Source organism: Triturus cristatus, chromosome 2_2 (genome assembly GCF_964204655.1).
Source record: "Triturus cristatus chromosome 2_2, aTriCri1.1, whole genome shotgun sequence".
Lineage (NCBI taxonomy): Eukaryota > Metazoa > Chordata > Amphibia > Caudata > Salamandridae > Triturus > Triturus cristatus.
Window position 1 is genome coordinate 485,470,537 of NC_140582.1, and position 26,064 is coordinate 485,496,600.

General features: G+C 44.3%; 1 long non-coding RNA gene across 1 annotated transcript in view; it reads right to left on the reverse strand.

The window, feature by feature from the left end:
• Positions 1-860: 860 nt before the first annotated feature.
• Positions 861-26,064, reverse strand: part of LOC146862395 (uncharacterized) — a 343,926-nt gene continuing 318,722 nt past the window's right edge. The window contains exon 3 of the long non-coding RNA XR_014978122.1: positions 861-1,067. This is a non-coding gene — a long non-coding RNA (uncharacterized LOC146862395). The remainder of the gene's footprint in view (positions 1,068-26,064) is intronic.

Genomic DNA, 26,064 nt, shown 5'->3' on the forward strand with positions numbered 1-26,064 from the left:
ACCTGTAGGGCTTCACACAGTGTTGCTCATATGCATGAATGGGTAGCAGTGACAACCTGGGATGTCAGCACTGAAACTGATGTGGATGCATAACTGTGTAAATGGCATTGACTTCAGGAGCTCATCACTGCACAACCACAATTTGGTACACCAGGGCAGGATATTTCCCTAGTTGAGTAAGCCTGTAAGCATTGCATTTTCTTTTGCTGATGCAGAGGAGTCAGTTCACCTTCCTTATCCCTCCTGCAATGGACCTTTCTTGAGTGCTTGAGGAATAAAAGAGTCATGTTCAATTTCAATTCACTATTACAGGTCAACCTATTTGGTCACACAGTGATGCTAAGAGTCTATAAGTGGGATTAAGTATGGATTTATTACAAATTCAAAGCCAAAGTAACATAAATCAATCTCAGAAACATAGATTATCAAAACAAGATTATCAAAGGAAAGCCAAATCAGCGTACAGATTTTATCCTCAATAGCAAGTAACAGATGATTATTTCGGCAGCAATCGTACAAAGTATTAAAGAAAACAGTGTGGTGGTGGGATAAAAAGCCCCGGCCCTCCTGCCTATAATGCACGAGGGATTGCCATAACCTACACTAAAGAATGTTAAATGAAACCCACTTAGAACCATTAAAATAGAAAGGTGTCAGCACAGAAGAACTTCTTTAAAGGTTTTCCAAAGCAAGAGTATCGCATAGCATGAAACTATGCAATGATAATAGCACACAGAGGTCTGCACCTCTCCTAGTCTGAGAGGAATCTGTACAAAGCTAAAGAGTATTCCCTAGTTATACCCACAGAAAGACCTTTCTAGAATCTCTATCTAAGTTCTCAATTAGTGTCCGCCTTCAAACGATACTCTTTGGCTTACTCTTTGGGAGACACACTTGTAATTCTTCTTCTTTGATCCACATATTCAAAGTGACCTTGGATTCCATCGCCTCATTCCACACAGACAGTAGCCCTCCCTTCTGCTTTTCATCACCCTCAACTCTCCACATGTCCTCATCTTGTTTGTACAATGTGCCTTTCTCCATTCATTAAGTGATACACCCAGCACCTGCAGAGAAAACAAAAACACTGCACCTAAAGAAACCATTCACGTTCAAGGTTAAACGTTGCAAAATTCAAATGCTTAAAGTCATTAGTCAAGTTGGTAAAGCTAAAACTTCAATACATATTGTAACTGCATGATCATAGGTACATAAACAGTCATGTTATAAGTGTAAAATTCCACTCTGATAGATATATGATTCATTATAAAGTACATGCAGGAAACTATTAAATGAATATGTAAATACATGAAAATTAACCATGCTTTTAAAACCTCACATGTATAATTATATATGAGAACTGCAATTCATTGCTATTGGAAAGAATAAGCATTAGCGTACACACAAATAGAACTGTTGAGGTTACATGGTAATGTACTTTCTATATCACTTTAAGTTCACTTCACTTCATTAGTCACATCACATCACATGAATACATAAGGCTCTAAACAAACATATATATGGTCTGATCAATCGTAAAAAGATTGGAACCATAATTACGCTGCTCCACTTTCTTTAGAGATTATTGAAAATCCCATCTCATTCTGGGAACTCTGCAAACTTGGAATGGGTTTCTTTTCAGACTTTGGAGCCTGTGATACTGTCTTGAGACCTCATACTATGAGGATGGCATTTGTGTGGAATTTGTTTGTTAGATTCTGTTATGATTAGTATTGGGCTCTTGCAGGTTTTTGTTTTTTGGACCAGGGCCCAGTTTATCTGGATTACAACTTGGTCCCTCCAGCAGCAGGTTCAGTGAAACCAGGTAAATGTCTGTGAAACAGTAGGTATTTGCTATTTCCATCAAGGTAGGAATATTTTATTCTACATTTCATTTTCTCTTTTTTTATTATGTTTATGGTGAGTTTTTAGCATCTTTATCCCCTTTATGTATGAGGCCTGTTATAACATTTTCAGGTTGTAGGTTGCGTTTTGAATGGCTGCTGGTAGAAAATCTCAGAATTTTAAGACAAAAAGACGTACTATGTTCCATCAACATGTTTGAAGCTTATCTACATGTCCTGATACACTGATGTTTTCAAAAGTATCTCTGCTTTCCATTGCATTGCAGCCATTACCAGTTTTGGGTCCTGCCCAGTGGCCTTTCATGATCTGTCAAAGTTTTTACAAAGCTGCTTGGTCCACTGGTGGGAATTCTGCTTTCATCAGGTATTCGGATTTACCTATATTTAGACTGTTGGTTAATTGCTTCTTCCTTTTTTCCATGGTGAAAGAGGGTATGCAGGCTCCTTCAACAACATGGCTTGCTGTTGAACTTCAAGAAATCCCACCTAATACCCGCTCGGAGACTGCAGTTTAGTAGCACAGTGCTACAAACAGATCTGGCTCATGTTTTCCAAAGAAAAGAGAGGAGCAGAAGCAGAGAATAAGATCTCATCTTTTATCCCTGCTATGAAAAACACAAGTATCAGTGAGAACTGTGATCAGGAGTAAGGACAAATGGCCTCCACTGTAGCCATCATTGTGTGAAGTGGTCTCCATCTGTATCCTCCAATCTGTCATCTACTCTATCATTTGGACCCAACATCAGAGGATTATAAGGCCTCTACCTCAGTGACATCCGAGATCAGAAAAGAGCTTCAATGGTGACTGATTCCGTCAAATCTAGACAGGAGCTACCTTTTGAATTCAGCCCTACTTACCCCTAATGAGCAAGAAGTGTTGGGGTGTCATTTTTCATGGGAATCTTTCAGCTAAAGAAAGGGGATGTGAACTTTTCAAAAGTCAGCCCAATCCTTCAATTTGAGGGAATTGGTGTGATTATTTGGTGCTCTTTTTCATTTTTCTCCTCCATTTCAATCTCATGTGATATGAGTACAGACAGACAGCTAGTTTGTGAGGTCATACGTAAATTGTCAGGGAGTAATGGGCTCTTGGAGTCTACCCCTTCTTTCCCGGTGGAGCTTCCTTCGGTCAGAGTGGAATTTACTCTCTCTCAGCAGTTTATGTTTCAGGGAAGGAGAGTGGTCCTGTAGACCTCTTGAGTCTGCAGTTCTCATTCATGGGGGTCCCTTCATCTGTATCTTTGTCAGTTTTGGCAGAATACTCAGAAATTCGGCACTCCATGGTTAGATTTCCTTGCTATAGAGGAAGTGCCCTTCTTCCATCTTTTTGTGCTCTAGTTCCTATTTGTAGAACATGATTCTATGGTCAATAGGTCTTTTTACTGTTGTCCACCTTTACAGCTAATTTCGAGAGAAGAAAAGAAGATCTAAGAGGATCAGGGGGAGGTGTTTGTGGTGGGTGCCAGTTGGCCCAGAAAGTCTTAGTACTCAACCCTTCTTCAATTATCTATGAGTCCCCACGCTCAGTTTCCCCTTTATACTAGGCCTGGGCGAAAATTTCGTTCCGTTTGCGGAAATTGCGATAATTTGACATTTTCGCGTTCCACGGAGAGCGTGAAAATGTCAAAAATTCCGGTTTCCGCAGCTTGGCGATAATTTGTTTCTTGCTCGCGCTGTAAAATAATACATTCTTGCGCGCGCGCGATCGCCTTACCTGAATCCCTGCGTTCGCCGACAAGTTTTCTTGATCCGGTCGCGTTCTCCATGAGATGTTGTATTGTTTTTAGCCATTTGCGCTGTCTCGCGACAGTTCGCGCCCGCAGTGACGTCATGCGTCGCGCGATCACGTCTTTCTTCTCGCGATCATGCACCGCGAGACAACTCAAAACAAGTTGGCCGCGCCCGCAAGCAACCACTTGGGTAAGTTGGCGACCCGCAACCATGCAGGAAATCTCGCGAACATGCCGGAAAAAAACGTCCGCATCTTCGCGATATTTCCGCTTGTTTGCGATAATTTTAAACATTTTCGCGATAATTTGCGAAAGTTAATTTCGCAAATTCCGCCCACCCCTACTTTATACACCCCCTTCTAAATCCTGCTTCTCTTTGGTGCCCAAAAATGGGGCTTGACATTTAAGTGGTGAAGGCTGATTTCACAGGGTTGCTCCAGTGAGGTTGTAAATGACATTCAGCAATCTAGATGTCACTTGACCCTGAAAACTTATACGAGAAACTGGAATACATTTTAATCCTGGCGTGGGGAAAAGGGCTTCTCTATTAATGCCTGTGACCCTCGTAAGATTTAGGATTTTCTTTTTTATTTAAGAACACATTTTATTGAAATGTTTTTGGTACATAAAAAAAATCAGGATAAAATACATTACAGAATAGTACCAGAATATCACCAAAAGCCTGTGAATACACAGACCAACAAAACAACCTTGGCACAGGATACACATTTCTCTCCCCCATTGTGAGAAGTGTCCTTTACACTTGCGTACAAGGTCAGGGGCTACCCGTCACATGGATATACATAATTCAGTGAATGTACTGCCTGATTATGGATGGTCTAGGGATGGTAGTGGGGTAATTCTATACCTTTATAGACTCTCCAACAAGACCAAATCTTCCTATGTTTTTGCGGACAACCTTGTGCTTGAAACACGGCTGTTTCTGACCCCATGCATCTGTCCATGGCCCACCTCCACCCACCTATCGATGGCAGAGAGGTCCCCTTCCAGGATTGGGCGATATCCCGCTTGGCAAGGGTGAGGTCTAGGAATAAGAGATGTTGTTTAAAGCGGTTTCCCCAATCCCCTCTATATTGTGTAATAGAATTTGGGTTCCAGGTCTAAGAGCCAGGATGAGACCAGTTTCAGACAGGAGGATACCTTCTGCCATAATGGCTGAAGTGCCCCACAGCTCCAAACTGTGTGCAGGAAGGTCCCCTCTGCTTCGCCACATCTAGGACAGGTGGCGGACCGGGTGACACCCATACGCCAAAGGCGAGAGTGTGTATAATATGGCCTGTTAACATACTTAAATTGAATTAAATAGTATTGTGTGGCTATGGTGGCACCGCAGGGGATGGCTAGGGCCTAAGTTCAATCATTATCTGTGTGGGCTGGGATGTCTGCCTCCCATGCTGCACGTGTTGTGTTTAAATATAGTTTGGTTATGGGTAATCAATGTTTGGTAGATTTGCCAGATATTGAGGGCACCGAGGTTGCGTCCCTCAAGTGGGTGGAATTCCGGCAATCCTTCCATAGAGTGGATTGATGCAGTTAGGGCGTGCCTAAGCTGTAGGTATCTGTAGAATTGTGTGCGGTGAAGGTGGTAATCTGTTTGCAGCTTCTGGAAGGACTTAAGTGTTGTCCCATGCATTATGTCACCTAGCGTTGAGATCCTGATCAGATCCCAAGCCCGGAAACCTGGGAGTGTGGCAACTCATCGTAGGTAGGTCCCATCCCATTACGGGGTCGGCTGTGTCTGGCGCCCACCCCAGCCCATCTTCCTCACTATGTGGTGCCAAAGCTGTATGACTACTTTACAAGCTGGGTGTAAACGTTAGAGATTCCTTTGGCTATAGAGGAGATCTAGGAGAGGGGTATTGCACATCGCAAGTCTCTACACTGTGAAAGCCAGGTCCGTCTGTGAACTGTACCACCACCCATTAATGATTAGTAAATGGGAGGCAAATGTCGAAATAAAGGACCCGCTGCTACTAATAGGAGATCCTAGGGCAGGGAAAATACAAATCTGAAAAATAACACTTCATTTAATTGATGCAATTTCATGTTAAAAGGTAATTGTGTCAAACATATAAACAAACAAAAAAACAAGGAACAATGCAACATACTGTAAAAAAAGAGACATTTAAGTGTACAATAAACAAACAAATGCAAAATATAAATTAGTGCATAGTTAATAAACAGATTTTCATAACTAAATACACAAACGAACTTTATGTTTCACATATTATAACATAGGGGCTAAATGGTATCTTATTTACTGAGCTCTTTCCTCTGGAAAGCCACAGTGATTCCTAGACAAACAATAAACAACACTGAACATATATACATGAATGTAGACTGAGTCTTGATTCTAAATGTATAAGTTGATACTATGTAAGATTTATACCTATATATAGCTCTGTGTCTGAGATAATCTAACAAGAATAAAACTGACCGCCTAAAAGGAAACAGAGCTGGCGAGTCTCTCGTAATGTGTCTAAAAATATAGGCAAAAATATAGTACTGTACTATAGCTTGCTGCCCGTGGTATGGTTTCATACATACGATTTAGACAAACGTATCTATCAAGGGGCAACAGGAAACAATACGCCCAAATAGAATTGTTTGGCAGTAACCCAGACTCCGGCATCACGAATAGGTCTGCCGTCCCCCGTATAAGTAAGTAACTCGTTCCGTTACACATAATGTTGACACAATTACCTTTTAACATTAAATCGCATCAATAAAATAAAGTTTTTAATTTGAATTTGTAGTGCACTGAGTCTATGTTAGTATCAATGTGTTTTGAATAGGAATTTATTATCAACATGACCTAGTATTGCCTAGGTATGTTATTTTTCAGATTAGTAAATGGAAGGCTGTATAGTAAGAATATATGTCGGTTGCGTCAATCCCTTCACAATATGTAGGTTGGGTACAGGTTAGCAGCGCGACTCGAATATCTCCACCTCACCACAGAAAATGATTGAGGAGTGCGTTTACTTGTTAAAACTGATCCAGTGCGAACCCAATAAATTGATCAGGGATGAATATTCAAAAACATCACATACTTGGCCAATACACATTTACCCAAGTCCCTGATGCGCTGGGGTCAAGTTTAATTCCTTTACGCAATCTTGTCACTCTAACATAATATAAACATCTGGTGCTTCTAAATTATTTATCAAATGATAATCGACTTTTCATCTATTTGGTCGATAGACCAATTAGTTGAAGAGTTGATGACAATGGAATTTCTTAAACATCACTCATAGGAAAATTAGCTAAATAACCACAGACTCTCAGTAAGATTTAATACTTTTATCTAGTGATAATAATTGCTCATAATCGACATCTTACAGAAATTTAAATACCGGTAACCTCATGAGAGAGAGCAAAAATCTAAATACAACCACCATAAAGTTATCAGTTCAAATACACGTTGAAAAGAGTGGATAGATGAAGAGACATTAGATACAAGTAAAATATATAAATCTTTTATCAACAAATCGGAGAGATAGATAAAGAGACAAAAGATGCAAGTAAAATATATCAATCTTTTATCAACAAATCGGAGGTATAGATGAAGGGACAAAAGGTATGAAGGCAAGAATATATCTGCTAAATAATTTCTACAATGCTAGTTTAGATCAAAATACAAATCCCTAGCATCTGTAAGGGAAAACCACCACCCAGGCCTAGGTAGCAGTGGGGGACCCCCGAACCAAAAGTCAGGGATCAGAGACTCCAGAATCAGGACAGGGACGGGACAGGAACAGCTAGGCCTCTCAACAAATTGACTAATAGCGACGCACCCCTCTCTAGGACACCTTCAGCCTAAGCGACCTAAACCACACTCCTAAAGCACCTATTCTTATACCCTAAAAGTACATCGACCATCCCACAAAAGTTGCAAACCCATAATTTCTAACTAAAGGACTGGTTGAATTCTAGGGGTGGGATGTCACCCCATCATGACTTCATTTGCTTTTGTTCTAAATTATTTTTTTAACAGTCATCAATATGGCTTCTCTCTTGTGAGTACACATGTTACAATATTGTGAACAGTTTATTAAATTCAGCGACTATGGGTTCCGTTCCCATGATGACACTGGCTCTGGCTGGTTGTCAACAGTTTAGTCCTTCACCAGGTCAACCTTTCCCCGCTGCGCTCAGCCGTTCAGTCACGTGTTCACATGATTCCTGCTTGCATGCAATTCAACCCACCATATTTTGGATAACTTAACAACATGAAAGACTCGTCTATTACTAAAAGAACATGAATTAGACAATTATTAATGAGGTGACAATGCAATTTTCACTCTTTACCACACACTTTAGCTCTAAGTCATTATTAAGGTTAGCCTAGCATAGCACAAGCTAGAAAACTGCACTATTTATTAGGTTAAAGCAACACACACCATGCATTTTACTGGATTCGCATGTGGCACTGCCATGCAGACCTTCACAAAACGTTCACGTCACATCGTTATCATATTTACCTTTATTAACACATTAATTCGGGTTAGTTCATGCATAAATTTTAAGCAAGCATCCCATTTGTAATGTTTTGTGCACATTACTACATCTATTACTATTTATCATTAGTACATATTATATTGGAACTCGATTGAGCAGGTTTCTTTCACGAAATCCTGATCCATCAAAACATGCTTGTGGAATGGTATGTGGGAAATTTTGGAGCCGATATAGAATGCGTGCAGAGAGACAATTTTGAAGTTTGCTGACCGCCCGAGCAGAGACAAAGGTAGGGGTGACCAACTCTTCATTTCCTCTCAGAGACGAGATAGTAGTGGGTGAATATTATGCGACCACGATGTCATTGGACATGGCGAGATGTATACAATTAAGTATTGAAAGCCCTCCATGGCATGGGACAGCTGACACGCCCCTATACGTTGCCCCTGGTCTTTGCATACTGGGAACAGCACAGGCTTTGCTGGGTTAGCTCCAAGAACTGATGTTTCCCCGAATACACGAAGTTTCTGTAAGATTCGTGGGCCAGAGAATCCGGGGTATGTTAGGAAGAACAACACATCATTCACGTATAATGCTATCCTGTCAGAGTCGTCTGCTGACCAATCATATCCCCGCATGAGGGGTCCCGCCTCACCCATGCCGCCAGCGGTTCTATTGCTAACGCAAATAATAGCGGGGGAAGTGGGCAGCCCTGTCTTGTACCCTGATTGATTAGAAATTGCTCAGACCTTGCTCCTGCCACCCATACAGAGGCAGAGAGATCCGTATATAATAACTGTAAATAGGACAGAAAACGTGGTCCAAAGTTGAGGATTCAGAGGAGCTAGAATAAATAAGTTCAACTCAGGGAGTCAAATGCCTTGTCGATGTCTGCCAGCACAAGGGCCGCAGGACGGCCAAGTTCTGGGGCCTTTGCAATGGCGTTATGGACTCGCCTGATTTTGTGTCGGGTGGATGTATGTCCAAAGGTGATCAGCGAGTACCTTTCCTAAAAGTTTGGATTCAAAGTTCAGTAGAGGCGGTAGGATGAGGGTACTTCAGGGGGATGCCCATTGCTTGAGGAACACCACAATTCCGGCGTGATACTAGTCAGGAGGAAGAATGTGTTGTTCAAAAGCTTTGTGGAGTGCATTCAGGAGGTGCGGGCCTAGCTGGGACATATGAGATCGTAAGAATTCACTCGGAAATCCATTGGGACCCGTTGCATGGCCAAGCCGTATGCCCAACCGGGCCACACCATTCTCCTCTCCGTGATCGGTGTGTCTAGTTGATCCCGGATATGATCAGGTAACAGTTTTGAGGGTATATCTTTCAGGAACTCTCATATTTGATCAGACAATATAATTTCCTTTTTCGCATAGAGAGATGAATATTTGGATGCAAACGCTTGAGCAACCCTGTCAGGGTAGTGCATAGAATCCCTTCTGCATTTTGCAGCACAGGCACCGAGGCGGTTGACTGCGCAGCTTGATAAAGGCGATGAAGCATCTTACTTGACTCATCATCCCATTCGTAAATTCAAGATTGGGTCACTTGCGAGGAGGAGGCAGCGCTTCATGGCTGGGTTTTTGCCCTCCCTCACTTCAGCTTCCAGAGCTTTACAGAGCCCGCTAGTGATTTTCCAGATCTAACCCCTGTGCCAGGCGCGGCGTTTTTCTACTGCACGATAACTGATGTCTATACCTCGTGTTGTCGGCTTAAGGGCTTCCCACAGTGCTATGGCTAAAGGGGCGGTATCTGCATTAGATACCAGATATTCTGTGATTACCTGGTTTGATATGTTGGATCAAGTAGGTGCCAGAGTGACATTCGCCATCTGAAGGGGGGGTTTGTGTGGTCCGATACGCAACTTTAGGGTGATGGTGGAATGATTCGAGAGATTCCTGGGGAGAATGGAAACAGACGAGGCCCTGTGAATGTAGGCGAGTGGGAGAAAAAGTCAGTCCAACCTGTATAGGGATCCATATACTGCTGTGAGGAAGGTAAAACCTGATTCTGCTGGGTGATATGCTCGCCAAACATCTGACCTCCCCAGGGTAGAGGCTAGTGGTGCAGTTTTGATTCTCCCATTTGGGGGCAGTGGCCTGTCCTCTGCCGTCGATCAAGGGACCCCATAGTTTCATTCCAATCGCCACCCATTACTGATAGACAGTCTGGGATTTCCCCCATAGACGTGTGACTCTGTCCATGAAAGTGTGGCCATGGGGGGAGGGACGTAAAAGCTACCCAACATCAATGATTCCCCATATAGTGTGCCTGTCGCGATAGTGTAGTGACCACCGGGATCAGACCAGGTTTCGTACGGGCTGTATGGGACCCTTCAGTGTATAAGGATGCCAGTACAGCGTGACCCATGGGAAAACCCTGGAGGGTAAACCTTGTCATAGCCGAAGTAGGCCATGTGTGTTTCCTGTCAAAGGAGAGTGTCAGCTTCTAATCGTTTGGCTTGCCTGAGGACAGCACCCCTTTTAATTTTGTCCAGTACCTCACGAACATTCCAAGTCATATTGAGACCTCCAGGCAGGGAATCAGTAGTGTTTGCGGCCATCTATCTCTCAAGTGGGGCACCAGATGGAGAGAACATGCGGAGAAGTGGCTGAGTCATGGTGCCTGTGCCTAAACTGGAGTAAATGTTTTGAAACCAAACATGATGCCCTGTCCCCCTGCCCCCATCCCAATACTTCCATCAACTGGGAGTATCTTTTGTGGCCAGAGGGCACCCAAGACCCCAACCAGGGACCCTGGGTTGCTCCCACCAATGGTTCCCCAACTTCCCATTGTCATTAACCATGATTGTTCAGGGTGTGCCGAAAGCACCAGTCAAATATCCCCAAACCTGGTATTGTTCCACAGACGGACCATATTGATTGGGCCAGTGAGTGTTTGTAGCAGGAGTCTGTGACGGGGTATCAGCGGAATCTCCACTGCGATTACGACTCATCACTCTGCGCCTGGGAACGCCAATTTGACCTCGTTCTGTGTCTTCTTTTTATGGTGGGCTTTGTTGGATGATTCCTGTGGGTGCCTTGTGAGGAGTCAGATTCTAGTGGTGGCAGGGTGTGGTTTCAGATGAACCACCTCCTCAGTCCATGAGAAAATCCCCTCCAGGGTGACAAAGAAAAGGTACTTAGATTTGTAAATGACTCCCTTTCATGCTGGATACAATAGTATAGATATAATGTTGAATTCTCTGATCTGGCGCTTCGCTGCGGTGAGTGATCGTCGTTGTTGTTAAACAAGTGAGGTGTAATCTGGGAAAATCATGATGGCATGTGAATTATATAACAGTTTATCCTTGTGACCTCTAGCAAATCGAAGGATGGTGTCCCGATCCATATAGTTCAACAATTTGGCTATGACTGGCCAGGGGCATTCTCCCGGAGGGGGCTTCCTCGACAAAGCAGAAGAACAGGGAGTCCTCTGATAGGAGGGATTTCAACCATTGTGTGAGGAAGTGTTCCATAGAGGTACCCTAACACCCCTCCGAAAACCTAATAAGGCGCTGGTTACCACGCCCAGAGCGACCCTCTGCAACTTCCACCCGAGAAGCCAGCTCCTGTGTTACAACAGTGAGTTTGTTTACTTTTTGTTGTAGTGTTGCGACCGTGTCTTCAGCAGACGACACCCGAGTTTCTGCCGCCGTAATGCGGTCGACGACCTTTCTGAGGTCTTGCCTTAAGAAGGAGACCTCTGATCCCACAGCACTGATCTTTGCATCCAATGTATCGTGGGCCTGGGTTATCGCGGCGAGCAAGGCAGCATTGTAAGGAACGGGCCCCCACTGTCAGCATTACTTGCCTTGCCAGGGCCCTTAGTGAATTGGTCCAATGTACTCTGCTTCGAGGTGGGACCTGACGATTTGTCCTTTGTCATGGTGGCCGAGAGGGGGGACCGTAGGCAACGTGCAGACTTTTTCTCTGCACCTGACAGGAGTAGCTTCCTCGTGAATTGTCCCGTCTGGGTTCTTGCCACCTTAGGTGCGCCATGATGTGTATGGCTGGATAAACCAATGTGGGCTGGGCCTCACGGAAAGAGGCCACCCCAGGCCGCAAGCCGCACCAGGCCTAGCCCGGCTGCCTCCACAACCTGGGGACGGACCGCCAAGTAGGCCCCCTAAAGGGACCAGACTTGACGGACCCCCAGACATCAGCACTCACCCGTGCAGTCACTGTCTGGTGCTGGCACCATGACTACTAGCCTTCCCATGATCTGGTTAAGGAATGGAGTTTAGGTCTACGTGCCTCACGTGACTCCGTAGTGGATCTGATGTCTCCACAACAGGAAACTGATCCAGGGCCCAGCTCCAGGTGCCCACGCACCTCGGTGTGAGCGGGGGCCCACCCCCACTCAGCATCTTAGGGGGAGGTCCACGACTGTGGGCCTACCTTACTTTCGTAGCTGATGCTGAGAGGATATGCCAGGCCCCTACCGAGGCCCCAGAGGAACAATGGCCTGCACTGTCTCTGTGCCGCATGTTTATGCTGCTGTCGATGGGGCACGCGCCTTCCCTGCAGGGGTCTCCTAGGGCCACCGCTGGGCTGACTTTAATGGCGATGGCCTTGCCATGCAGGCCACCACATTTGGGGCCCTCTGCCTCTCCTCACTGCTTCTCCGGGCGTCCCAAGCTCTCCACAGGGTCTCGGGGCGAACAACAGCAATCCTTGCCGGTGCCGGACTCGCCAGGCTGCACCACCGGCACTCACTTTCTTCACCTGCCAGGCTCCTCTGGGCAGTGCAGGCCTCCACTGCCAGGCAGTGGCAACTCCCATGCAGAGACAGGACACCTTGTCTCAGAGTGCGCCACCACTCCGGGACCACACTCGCCGGATCCCATTGGGCCACTCCAGGACAAGGCTCACTGGATCTCGCCGGGCTGTACCTCAGGCTCCGGATTTCCATGTCTGGTGGGCTCCCACGGGGCGGTGCAGCCTTTGATTGCAAGGCTGCAGCTCCTCCCCTGCAGTAATGGATCATCTCTTCCCACAATTCGCTGCCACTCTGGGACCAGAACATTAATCGGGGACTCTGTTGCAAGAGGAATTGTTTCCCAGTCTGTCGAGTGGGATTTTACGGCAGATTTCATCGGATCATGGGTTTGAATGGTTGGAGCTCAACTAAGTTGCCTCAGCCATGATGGCAGTCCAAGCCACACGCCCTCAGATTTAGGATTTTCAAAGGAATGTTTTTAGTGGGTAAACTATAAATAGTCATAGTCATAGAGTTTTATTGAGCGCACATATCACCAGGAGGGGTCTCAAAGCGCTGCAGCGAATGTTGGTGAAGGCGAAGAGAGAACAGCTGAAAACGGGGAAAGCGTGAGCGGTCAGACCAGCCAGATTTTAAGCTTTGTTCGGAACTGTTTATGATGCGAAATAGTGAGAAGCTGCAATGGGAGTTCGTTCCACAGGCGGGGCTAGATGGGAAAATGATCCGCCACTGTGGCTAGCGGTTCGCACCCTGAGTCGAGTGAAGAGCTAGTGAGCAGCAATCAAGGCTTTTTGGGGACAGGACTCCTTGTCCACAACTCTGTTATCTTCCAGGTTTCTAAGAAGTTTCTTTTTCTATCGTCCAGTAGTTCATAGAACTGTACAATCATGTCATTGTATCCTGGCCCTTCAACACCTTCAGGAGCTTCCTTTCAAACCTCTACTTATGGCTGACCTTAAACTCCTTTCTGCTGCATTTGTTATCTTTGTTACAATATGTTCTGGAGAAGATTGGGAGACCTTGTGGCCTTACTGTCTTCTCTACTATTCCTCTATTTTTTCCAAAGTCGTTCTGAGACCAAGTCCATCCTTCCTTCTGAAGGTCCCAAATTCTTTTCATTGCTCTAAATATATTGTCCTTTTGGTATTCTGCCCAAATACTTCCTCTGAGAAGTAGTACATCCTTCACACTTCAGATGTACACAGAGCATTTTACATTTTCTTATCCAGAATTTCCTCTTTTTTAGAAGAAATGCACTTTTGGAAACCTTTGGCCTTTCAGGAAGAGGACTTCGCCCATCTAATGCTGCTGTCTAGGTGAGTCAAGTCTGCTATTGCTAAAGCTCACAAACTGGTAGGGTAGGACACACGCTAAAGAATTGTTGGATGCCAAGTTTTGCCATTCTCTTATTTCTTCTTGATGTCTCCTCGGAGCATGGGTTTTTTGACATATTTGAAGATATTTGCCAGGACGGTGAGGAGGATCTGTTTGTACGGTTCCTTTTCTTTCTCTATCTTTGCAAGCATTCCTGCATGACAATATCGAGCGCCAGGAATCAGAGACGCCAGTGCATGTACTGCCCCCAGTTTTGATCCTTTAAGTGCCGACATCTGCAGGTCTTCACTGAAATGTGCGACGGCGCAGGTCAAATGAACAAGATGCAATTATTGCAATGTTCTAAATGTCATAAGAATAAAATTAAAAAAAGAAATTACTCAAAAAACATTCCTATGTATAGGAATTGTATTTGAAAAATATTTTGCTGCTATCTTGTGCCTATATGGTACCTCATCAGCACATCTTGTCTTTAATTTTCTTGTTCAGTGGCTGTTTGCTGGTGTGAGCGTACAGTACGGTTTCAATGAATGTATGGAGATTTAAAGCATATTAATTTGAGTATTAGTGGGGTTCTTTTATTATTTAGGGCACTTTTCCTTTTATGAATTATTTTAGTCACATTTATGTACGTTCATGTATATAGTTATATGTATCTTTTATATGACAATCTGTATAATAAATCAACTATATACGTTTTGATATCATATAAGCATGTCTGATATTTTATTATTCACAGATCTGGCATCTAGATACACACACTCTTTATTACTCCGTGGCTGATGAGGTAAGCATCCCTCCAATATGGCGAGATACTCCGCCAATGGCAAAAAATTGTTTCAGGCAGTTTAGGTTGTCTTCTAGATGAGGGTAGGGCTTACCTTCAGGGCTTCCAGGTAGATGCACAAAAGTTATTGGAGCCTTATGGGCAGCTTTCACGACTGCCTCTCTCAAAGTTATCTGCTGCAAGGCAACCTGGTCCGTGTCATAGACTTTTTGATGCATTATCCACCATACAGTTGACCGTTCAACTGCTACAAGATTTGGTTCACATGTTTTGTCCACTGTGCATGAAGCGTGAACGTTCAGTTTTTTTCATAATGACCTGTATGTTTGTCATCATATTTGGTATGCATTCTTCTTAGTGAGAATCAAAATCAAATTCTTCTACTTGGGTATTTACTCCTGGAGAAAGGACTGTACGAGGAAGATGGCCAAGGAGGTAATGTCTTGGTTAGTCTCCAGTATTCTTAATTTGTTTAGGTCTAGGTCTTCCTCGTCACTGTCCTGAATCCCCTCCGTTCCATTTTTCTTGTACTATTTGATTTTGATTCAGTATATTTTTGTATGTTCCTCAGTGATGTGCAGGGAGTAATGGGGTGGGCTTCTCTTTTGTGGTATTCTGGGAATCAGGCACCATACTGGGTGTATTTTTCGGCTGGTCTAGGTAAACAATATCTGTAAGGACAGATGTCAACTTATGTAAGGACTGTGACGAGGAAGACCTGGATTTCAAGTAACAGAGATTTCCAGTGAGTAATTGAGACACTAGCAGTCTTGAAGTTAAGCCCCTAAGGTCCGACTCCATTGTATGTAGGCCCTGACTCCATCTTAGTTTATGGAGGTCGCCATCTTCCCTAACTTAGACAAAGGAAGTTGCAATATTCTCTGAGTTATGCAGAATCATTGTCATGTCTGTCTTAGTCGCAGATGTCGCCAGTCCTTATCTTTCTTAGAACTGTGAAAGCATCAAACCATTCAATTACTGACATACATACAACACTTGATGCAACATTTGTCTGGGTCAAATGTCTACTCTTCATCAGGCCACGGTTCAATAAAACACATACAGACATTTAACCGAAACAGTGTTGCCCAAACTGATTTTCCTGTTAACTTATATGTTTATACGGAAACATCTGGGACTCACACCGTGATGTACATAATCTATATCAGATTTTACTAAACTTGAGATGTAAGGACTGCCACTTGATCACTGTTGAGCAGATTTTTGCACGAGATTCGGTCAGAGATAGTCTTACCTACTACCATCTGGCACTGCTACATCTTGTGTGAAGCCTGGAGCTTATAAAGCTGAGTCCCAGAGGAAGCCCGACTGCCACCACAACGTGTTTGCCCTGCGTGGGTAGCCCTATCTTCAGGCCTCTGAAGACAAAGACAGCCTTTGCTGTCAACAAGGTATGTAGAGCATTACGTACATTACCATAAGAAACTTTACACTTCAAGTTGCTCTGCCTTCCATGCTTTCTTAGTAAAGCACTTAGAAGTAGATATTTGGTTGTTAGGCTCTAGATCACGTTTCAAACTTGTTCAAAATTTTAATTTTAATTCTTGTCATTATTGACATGCTTACTTGCTGTTTTCATCAAATTCTGTGTAGTTGTTTTGGATATGCTGAGAAACATATTGTTCCTGCAGTAATAAATAGTTTTACTTAAAAGTGTTCATTCTTCTTAGTACAGTGTGTGAGATTTTGTGAATAACAAAATAGGTTTGTTACTGTTACCATTGTGTCTCTGATCCCTCCTTGGGATTGTTAGTAAAACAAAAACAATAACTCTATTTCAAGAAGTTAAGTGTTCTGTGGGGCTTCAGTAACCTATATTTTACATTCATTATTGGTGCATTGAATGAAGTTCATCCAGGTCACCTGTGGATGGGAAAGCACACCTTATTAGAGCCACGCCAAAGGCATAGCTTAGGCAACAGCCTATGATGCCTTCTTGTGAAAGACAAAAATGGTTGATGTAATGTTGGCATCTAGTTCTACTTCTAGGGTCTCTCTTATTCATTAGAATGTTAAATTGTAAGTAAGGAATCAGTTGGTGACTGAATTAGCATGGAATGAAGGTGAACTCTTGAAGAACTGAAAAGAAGGAATATTCCAATTGATCGGCATAGAGAATTATTTTAAAATTTGGCACGAGCGAACCTGGCGAGGAAACCACGGTGCTATTCACAATTTAGAAGAACTTGAAAATATTTTCTAAGATATCAACAACATGGACAAATTATGTGCCTTCGGTCCAGTGGGAGATAATTATCGAAACAACTGTAGAAGTGCAATTTATCAGTCAAACCCATACTGCACAGTAAAACTACTGGCAGATAGGAATGTAAGATCTGCCAAGATGAAGTGTCATCAAGTAACTTCGATCTTAACAACTGCTGTAGCATTTACTGGGTCTTACTCAAAAGGAATAAACCCAATTTTAAGATCTCATAGATACATTTTTCCCACTACTTTGACAACCCATAAGTAATGCTTACTCTCAAAGAATGACGAGACAGAACAGCAGAGTCAAACTGAATGTTAAAGTTTAGTTATTCAGTCTGAAGATAAAGAAAATTTGCATTCAATAAGTAGCATACAGCTCCAATAATAAAAGAGTAAAGGATTTATTGAAATATACCAAGCCTCTGAGATTCAGGGAGAATAGGATGAGTGGATGGGGCAATCATCCTCAGCCGAGGCAGAGTCTGATCAAATACAGTGTATGTATCAATGGGGTAGATAGCCAGAAGAGCCTTTGTAAAGACTCTCAGGAGAGTTCAGCAATGTTCCAAATAGCCAGTACAGTTTGTTAAGACAGCAGTCTGTCTCAGTTCGCGGCTGTAACAGCAAGAGTCACAGGGATGTGACCTGAACCCTTCGTCCGAAAAGGTTCAATCTGCGTCAGGACATCATCAGGAGTGACAAGTAAAAATCTCAGAAGTCTCAAAACAAAGTAGCGCTGACGTTCTTCCAAAAATGAGCAATTATACTGGAACTGATTCCAGGATGACACCCCTTGACATCACCTCAATTTGTCAGGCCATTCAGTTAATTGGTTAGTCCGCAATAGGGTGATGGTGATGTGGCAATACAGAAGACACAAATCCGGAAAAGTTTTGTGAATCAATTACGCAGTTCCTTGGGTCATGTAAGCATAGAACACATTGAACAATGGGACATTTAAAAACGAAAACATAAGGGTTCATAAGGGCTCTTTCCCAAGCAGCTGTTCCAGAGTATTACAAAAATAGTTGCAAGTACAAAGGAAACAGTTATCATTTCAATACAACTTGCAATATTTCAAGACGTTATCATACGCTTTGGAAAATATTCAGTGCATGACTTCACTGAAAAGGGAAATGAGGCCTACATGAAATTTGGGCTAATGTACAACCGGATCATGTTAAATTTTGAAGTATACATTAATAGTAAACTAGTGTTTGAATTCAAAATATGATAGAAATACATTAGTAAACATTTTATTCTGATCATAATTAATACGTCAGTATAATGAACTCATAACATTTTTTGTTGTGTCAACATTAATTACATAAGAAAATGCATATAAATCCTTGTCATTTATGTGTTGTTCGATTAATACATATTTGAAAAACATGCTGAAGAAGTTTCATGAGAACACATTGAAATATAATTGTGTAGCACTACTTTTCTTTTGTCATTTTCAGTGTACATGTTATTACATGATATTACATTATAGTTAATTTTCACATGGAAACCAAACTAAATCATCATTACTTTAAGTCTTATTAATTGCTTGTTCTTTACATGATAATCAAATCAATTAGCAATAAAATCCATAACGTGAGATTCTTCTCCCACATTATTCTAACACATATAAATGAGAGAAAATAGTGTTTCATGATTAATAGTCACACCTATATTAATTAAATGAACAATAAGTCTCAAATCTATCTTCTCTTGTGCATGCTTTATGATGCAGTAATTAAAATTCATAATTAGGTCAATTTTCAGAACGTGAAACTTTGCACACGTTTTATGGTTAACACAGACGTTTTCATAATCATTTCTTTTATCAATAAAATTGTTTGAAGTGAACTCTGCTGTTTCACAACCATTAGTTGCTTCCCAGTGCAGGACTTCCTCAGTTTGGAACACACCTTTTAAGATTCTGAGCCACCACTCACAGATAGTACCGTGTGGGAGCTGGACCGGGGTTTTGCATGCACCATAACCTGTGTGCATGCAAAATCCATCAGCACACAGCTGAAAGAGAGCCAGCGTCAGTGCTCCTTCACATCACTGCTCTTTATGGTTAAGTGAACATGACCCTGTGTGATACTATGCCACAGTCATATGTAGAGAAGTCAAGTTCTTCATACGGTCCATGCAGCAGCAGCTTAATAGGAAAAATAAAGTTTTAGTATGGTTGTACATTTTTTATTTTCGACACGTCCCGCATCAGGGAGATGACTGGAGGTATGTTTTTAATGAATTTGCCCTTTACTGTAAAGACGGATTACACTCATTCATGTCTTCAGAAGCATATCGAAGAAAGCCTTTCATGCAGGTCAGTCACTATGGTGTTCCAAAACCCGTAGCTTGTATCCTCTTATTAGCCCTCCTACATGTCTTGTTTTTCAACAGAGAGGTCATCTGGTATACACCTACATTATCGAGAGCATACAATTCAAAAGACACTGCATGCACCGATATCCGATGCCGGACTATGCATTGTAAGCCCTCATCGACGGAATCCTCAGAAACGATACAGGACTTCATTCACAGCTTTCAACTCCTTGGAACCAGCGCATCACCTTGGCTGTGTGATGGATCTGCTACGTGGAAACTTGCAATGCTACACAACCAGGATTTAAGGTACTCCTGTCCAGTGGGCTTAACTGGGTCCCTGTAGCCGGCCCATGCTCTATCATGGTTGGCCTGAGCTTGCGGCTTTGCCTCGGTCCTGCATGACCAGATATCCATAGTTGGTGCTTTGTGCTTTTTGGTACTATTTTCACTGAAATCTTTCAACCTACATATCTCCGGTACTACTGATTGGATATTTGTTGTTTTGGGCTTGTTTTATTTATTCCAAACTACTCTATTTTTTAATCTTGTCAGGGATACTTTTGAGGTGTGTTTTCACTCTGTTACTATTTGAAGTGCTGCAGAAATATTTTGTACATTGCCTCTGACTTAAGCCTGACTGCTTTGTGCCAAGCTACCTGAGGGTCGAGCACTGGTTAATTTAGGATTTGCTTGTGACTTCACCCTGACAAGGATTGGGGTTGCTGCTTGAATAGCATTTCACCTACTCAACCAGCATACATCCAGATTCTCTCAAAATTATCTCCAACATTTAATTTAAAGTAAAGGCTACTGTGTGGCAATACATTCTGGAAAGCAGCTAGGGTATTTAATGCTGTCTCCTCAGCACATCAATGTATGCCCCTTTTCCATGTAAGCCTGGCCCAGTACCAAAGGGAGATGGACCCCAGAGTTGGGGGTACTCTTATGCCCGAGTGTCAGATGCCGATTTTATTTGTTCCCATGATCCCCCAAGAGCTGAAAGAATATCTGCTCCTTGGCAGCAGGGGACGGTCTGCTGCTGCTCGAGTTTGAGAGCTGCTAGCACTTCAACATTGCTTGCAAAGAGGCATGCACTGACGTCGCTTTATAGGCGTGTTTACACCAGTGTTCCCAAGGTGGCACATGTGCCATAGCTTACATGCCTACAGCAGCAGATCTGCTTGTGCTAGGGTGTCAGCGTTGAAGGCATAAAGGTCTGTGGTTCCAGCAGCTCAGCGCTTCACAAACACCTTTTAGCATCAACCTTCTCTTTATTTGTCTTGGAATATGTGTCTCATTCGGGAAATTGTTCTCCTAGGCTGATTTTCTGATGAATTCCCTGAGATCTAGATTTGCTTTTAGGATTAGTTTTGGAGCTTTTTGACAATCTGAGAATATTTAACACACTTGGAATATTTTGGTTTTCTGTGCATGTGCTTAGTTACACTTGTTTTGCGTATAATATTTGGGACAGTGGTTTCTCCTCTTTTATAGTACCACTGGGTATCTACTAACAGAAACATGCGTAGTCTATTTTATGTTTCACTACAGTGAATTTGCAGGTATTTTTTAGCCTGGGTAATTTATGGAACATTCTCGCTGATCTAGAGTTAACACTGAATAGTCTTTGTTTCGTTTCTGCGTTTGGAACTATATGACTGTTCCTTTTCTTTGTTCCAGTTTGGGACACATCCCTGTTCACGCTCTAGATCCTGATGGTCTGTGTGCAGGTGGTCTGGTGTTTTAAGAACTAGGCTCTATCTTTGTGTGACATCTGACACAACAAGATGCCACATATATCTTACACATAAATTGCAAATGTAGTTACAAAAAGTTGGATCTTATTTTGTACATTTACAAACATGTTCACATTTTATGTTTTTGATTTAGTTGTTGCGTTAATAATTATGCTTTATGGATTACTTTGTGAACTTTATTGTATAAAATCAAAAAATCCATCTGTTTTGTCATTACTTAAATTGACAAACCACTTCCAAGTTCCTCACAGTGCTTATGTCTGCAACATACCATAATAATGTATAGGGGGTGTTGCAAAGTCATCCTGTGTCCTGGGCACCACCCAACATTTTCTGACTGATGCTGGTGGTAACTGACTCTGACTGACACTGGGCTCTGCCTAACCAGGCCCAGGGCCAGTGCTATGCTGAGAGAAACACTTTAGAATACAGTTAAAACACCTACATACACTAGGGTACACAATTGTATGGTGTGGTACCCCTGTGATTGGCATGACCTACCCTATAAGCCCCTAGTATATAATAGGGGGGGGATTGAAACTACCTAGAAATCCCCAGTAGCCTGGGGAATGGCAGTTTAGAGGCCATGCCCCAACACCTGCTCATTGGTGGAGTGACTCACAGCGGCACACGTCCTGTTGGGTCCAGCTGGGATCCCCTCCCTCTCCAGCGGCCCTATCGGGATACTGGGGGATCTAGCTGGTGTAGGCCTGGTGACTGGGGAGCTGAGTGGAAGGATGGAACCTCGAAGTGAACCTGGTACAGCCCCCCTTGCCATGCCCCGCTCCAAGGCTACCAAAGACACCTCAGAAATGTCCCTCTGGGGTATAACCTCACAACATGAAGCAGCATCCCGCCTCCAGGGGTGCTGGCAGGGGAGAGCTTTCAGCCCCAATCACTCGAGGATATATGGACTGCTTTCTCCAGGAGATACGAGCCAACATCTCTTTACTCAAAGATGACTTCAAAGCGGGCCTGCAGGACATTTGAAAAGAGGTGTCAGAAAAAGGCAACAGGGTGGATAACTTGGAGCAGATGGTCGATGCGGAAGCTGATGACCAGGAGATGCTGTGGCAGTGCATCAACGCACTGGAAGATCGGCATATCGAACTGCAGACCAAGCAGGAGGACTTAGAAAATCTGAGTCGCCGCAATAACATCCGCATCTGGGGTGTCCCATCGGGAGCGGAGGGCACAAACATTATGGCTTTTACAGCAGAACTCCTAGAGGCTGTCAATTGGACTGGGCCCATCGAGTATATCTGAAAATGGGGAGAGCAGACAGCGGACCTGACATCTTAACCAGGGTGCACTTCTTTACCGAAATAGAGGTGATCATGCAAGTGGCTAGGAGAAAGACTGAGTTTACTTTTCAAGGCCACACGATCCAACTCTACCAAGACTTCTCCCCAGTTACTCTCCAGAAATGCAGTGACTTCAAGCCTGTTACAGACAAGCTATTCGCCCAGGGAATACGCTTCCAGTGGGGCCACCCCTTTGCTCTCCTGTTCCAATTGGAGGGCAAACGCCGCTCGCTACATTCGTTCGGTGAGGCCAGGGCACTGCTGGGGCTGCCAGATGACTCTTCAACCAGCAATGGTCCGACCCAGCTCACTGGAACGTGATCTCAAACTCAAATGGGCTACGATCCCCCAACATGTACCAACAAACAGCACGCTGGACACTCCTCCCTAGACACATCAGGACATCATTAACCACCTGAGAGCGCTCAGCAGATAGGCCTTCCCTGCTCATTCCACTGCTGTCTCCGTATGAACACATGGTATTCCAAAGACAGACTCAAACTTGCCTCTTAGCCGCACCTTTCTCGCACTGCTCCATCGCCACTGGAAGTGGGCCCCGGGGGAACTGGGGAGCTCGGAAGAGGGAATCTTACTGTTCCTTTGAACTGCTGACTCCTCTAGTGGGATTGGAGCACCTAGGTGCAGGTCTCCGCATATAGAAGAAGTCATAGTTAGACCCAGTTGGTCTATTGATGTCACCTGTTCCTCTTTCTTTTTTCCTGCAGGTCGACATTAGGTAGCACAGACATACGGTGTGGAGACATTTGCAGTTGCATGGGTTTGGGGATGGGGCCGCGGAACATGCTTGATGGTACATGGTTGGGGGGGCGAATGTGGGGCTCCACACAGGTGGGGTATTGACGCAGGTACTGCAACTGATGGGGTCATGGGGTGCGGGTGACAGGGATGGCCTCCTTTTCTCAGAATAATATGAGTGCCCTAGTGTTGCCCCTGACACAGTCCAGCCCTCTTCTGGCAAGCCCATTGACCCTGTGTCGGCCCTCAGTGATCTTAAATTGCTTTCTTCAAATGTTCGAGGCCTGAATTCCCCAAACAAACGTAAGCAAATCTTGAACTATGTGATGCAGCAAGACCCAGATGTCTTGATGCTGCAAGAGACCCATCTGATTAAGGCTGATCTTCACTGCATGACACATCCCAGGTACCATAGGCAGCCCTGGGCATACACTACCTCCAAAACTCTAGGAGTAGGCATCTTATGCAAAGCCACCTTTTATACCACTGTGATCAAAGAGACACGGGATAGGGAGGGCTGCTTAATATCTCTTCAGTTGCTCCGGGGACAACAGTCACTCACACAGCTTAACATATACACCTCCAACACCTCCCAAGACACCTTTATTAGACGTATCTTGCAGGAACAACTGGGGGAGGTAGAAGGAGACGTCATAGTCTGTGGGGATTTAAACCTGGTCTGGGACCCCTCACTTGATAGAAGTGCCACACCATTCCAAAATACCGGCGCAATGTTTGCAAATCTTAAATGGGATAGTAATGGCTATGGACTGATAGATGCATGGCGATATAGGCACCCTGGCATGAGGAATTACTCCGTCTACTCACATGTCCACACTTCCTACTCCCGCATTGATTACGCCTTTGTCTCATCTTCTATTCTACGCCGCCTCCTCACAGTAGAACTCTCAGATATCTCTATATCCAACCACGCCACTTAGCCCTCACCTGGGACGCCGGTACTCGTCATGACCATACCCCGCTCTGGCCCCTGCCCCCACACCTATTGCCTGACCCTGTGAACGAAGAGGAGATACGCAAGAGCATAATAGAATACATTTGACTCAACGCTCTGCCTGAAAACTCCCTAGATACACTTTGGGATGGCTTTAAAGCTACTAGCAGGGGCACAATTACGACCATAGCTATAGCACGAGGACGAGAAGCACAATTGGTATACGTTAAACTCACGGGGGAGATTAAGCAGCTGGAGCACCTGGGTAAGGCAGCCTCCACCCGCTGAACCAAGAGATAAACCAGGGAAGCTGCTGGCGCATAAACTATGCCACCAATGTGCTAAGTCTCATATTGCCAAACTGCAGGTGGGCGATGCGGGTTGGGTAACAGCGGAGAGAGACAAGCTGGTAGCTTTGCGACCCTATTACCAGTAACTGTATTCCCGCCAAGACCCCTTCTCCCATGCGGCTTCACACATACCTTACTGAATGTGACAGGGAACACCTATCCTCACAACACGCAGCTCTCCTGGACACCCCCATCACTACAGATGAATTGCACTATGCAGTCCGTGCCAATCCCCTAGGCAAGGCCCCAGGGCCCGATGGGCTCCTGGTGCTCTTTTACCGCATGTTACTCCCCACGCTACAGAAACACCTCCTAACTCTCTTCAATTCCTTTTCACAAGACACTGGACTCACCACCATGATGGCAATGGCAGAGATCTTGCTTATCCCAAGGCCAGGAAGGACCCCATATCACCTGGACCAAGTTGGGTTTAACCGCCAGCGACAAGGGGCTGATAACGTACAGCTCATTGCCCACTTGATACAGAAAGTCCGCAGACTCAACAAACCCGCCTGTCTTCTCTCACTAGACGTGGAGAAGGCATTTGACAGGGTGGACTGGACATATCTCTGTGCGGTGCTCCATAAGATTGGGTTGGGACAGACTTTTTTCTCCAGAATCATGGCATCTTGTGTCGCTCCAACCATTCGCGTTCGAGTGAATGGGAGGACCAGGAGGCTCATCCCCCTGGGTTGTGGCATGCAACAAGGGTGCCCACTTTTGCCCTGGCTCTTTGCCCTGGCAGTGGAACCATTGGCCATCCGAGTTCGGCCTTTGGAAGGGGTCAGGGGCACCTCCTTTGGGGGGCATAAGCTCAATCTATTCGCTTGCGACCTCCTTCTCACCCTCGCTCAGGCCTCGGCCTCACACCCCAATGTCATGGAAAACCTACAATCCTTTACAGCTATCTCTGGCTTCAAGGTCAATATGACTAAGCCATTTGTTCTCAACCTTACCCTTCCTACCGCAGAGGCCAAAGCATTGCAGGACGTCACTCCCTTCCAATGGTCACCTGACTCTATTAAGTATTTGGATCTTCATATTATCCCCAATCATTCCACATGGTCTTGCGCTAATTGTTCTCCCCTTCGTTGCACGATTCTGGTGGACCTGCAGCAGTGGAAACCCCTTTATATCTCTTGGTTGGGGTGTGTTAACGCTATCAAAATGCACGTACTCCCCCTTGTTCTCTACGTCTTTCAGACACTGCCATTCAATGTCTTCAGAAAGATTTACGCAGTTTCATATGGAATAGGACAGAATTGCGTTGAAGAGGGGACTCACTTCCTTTCCATCTCTTTAACACACCCAAAGCACATAATCTGGCGTTTCCCCCTGGTCTGCTGACACTCGCTTTTCGCCACCGGGCAGAAGGGGACTGCTGGACACTCAGTGACTTGTTTCGAAGCAGACACCATCAAGACCTTTGAGACCTGTAGGGCAGAGTTTGCTCTC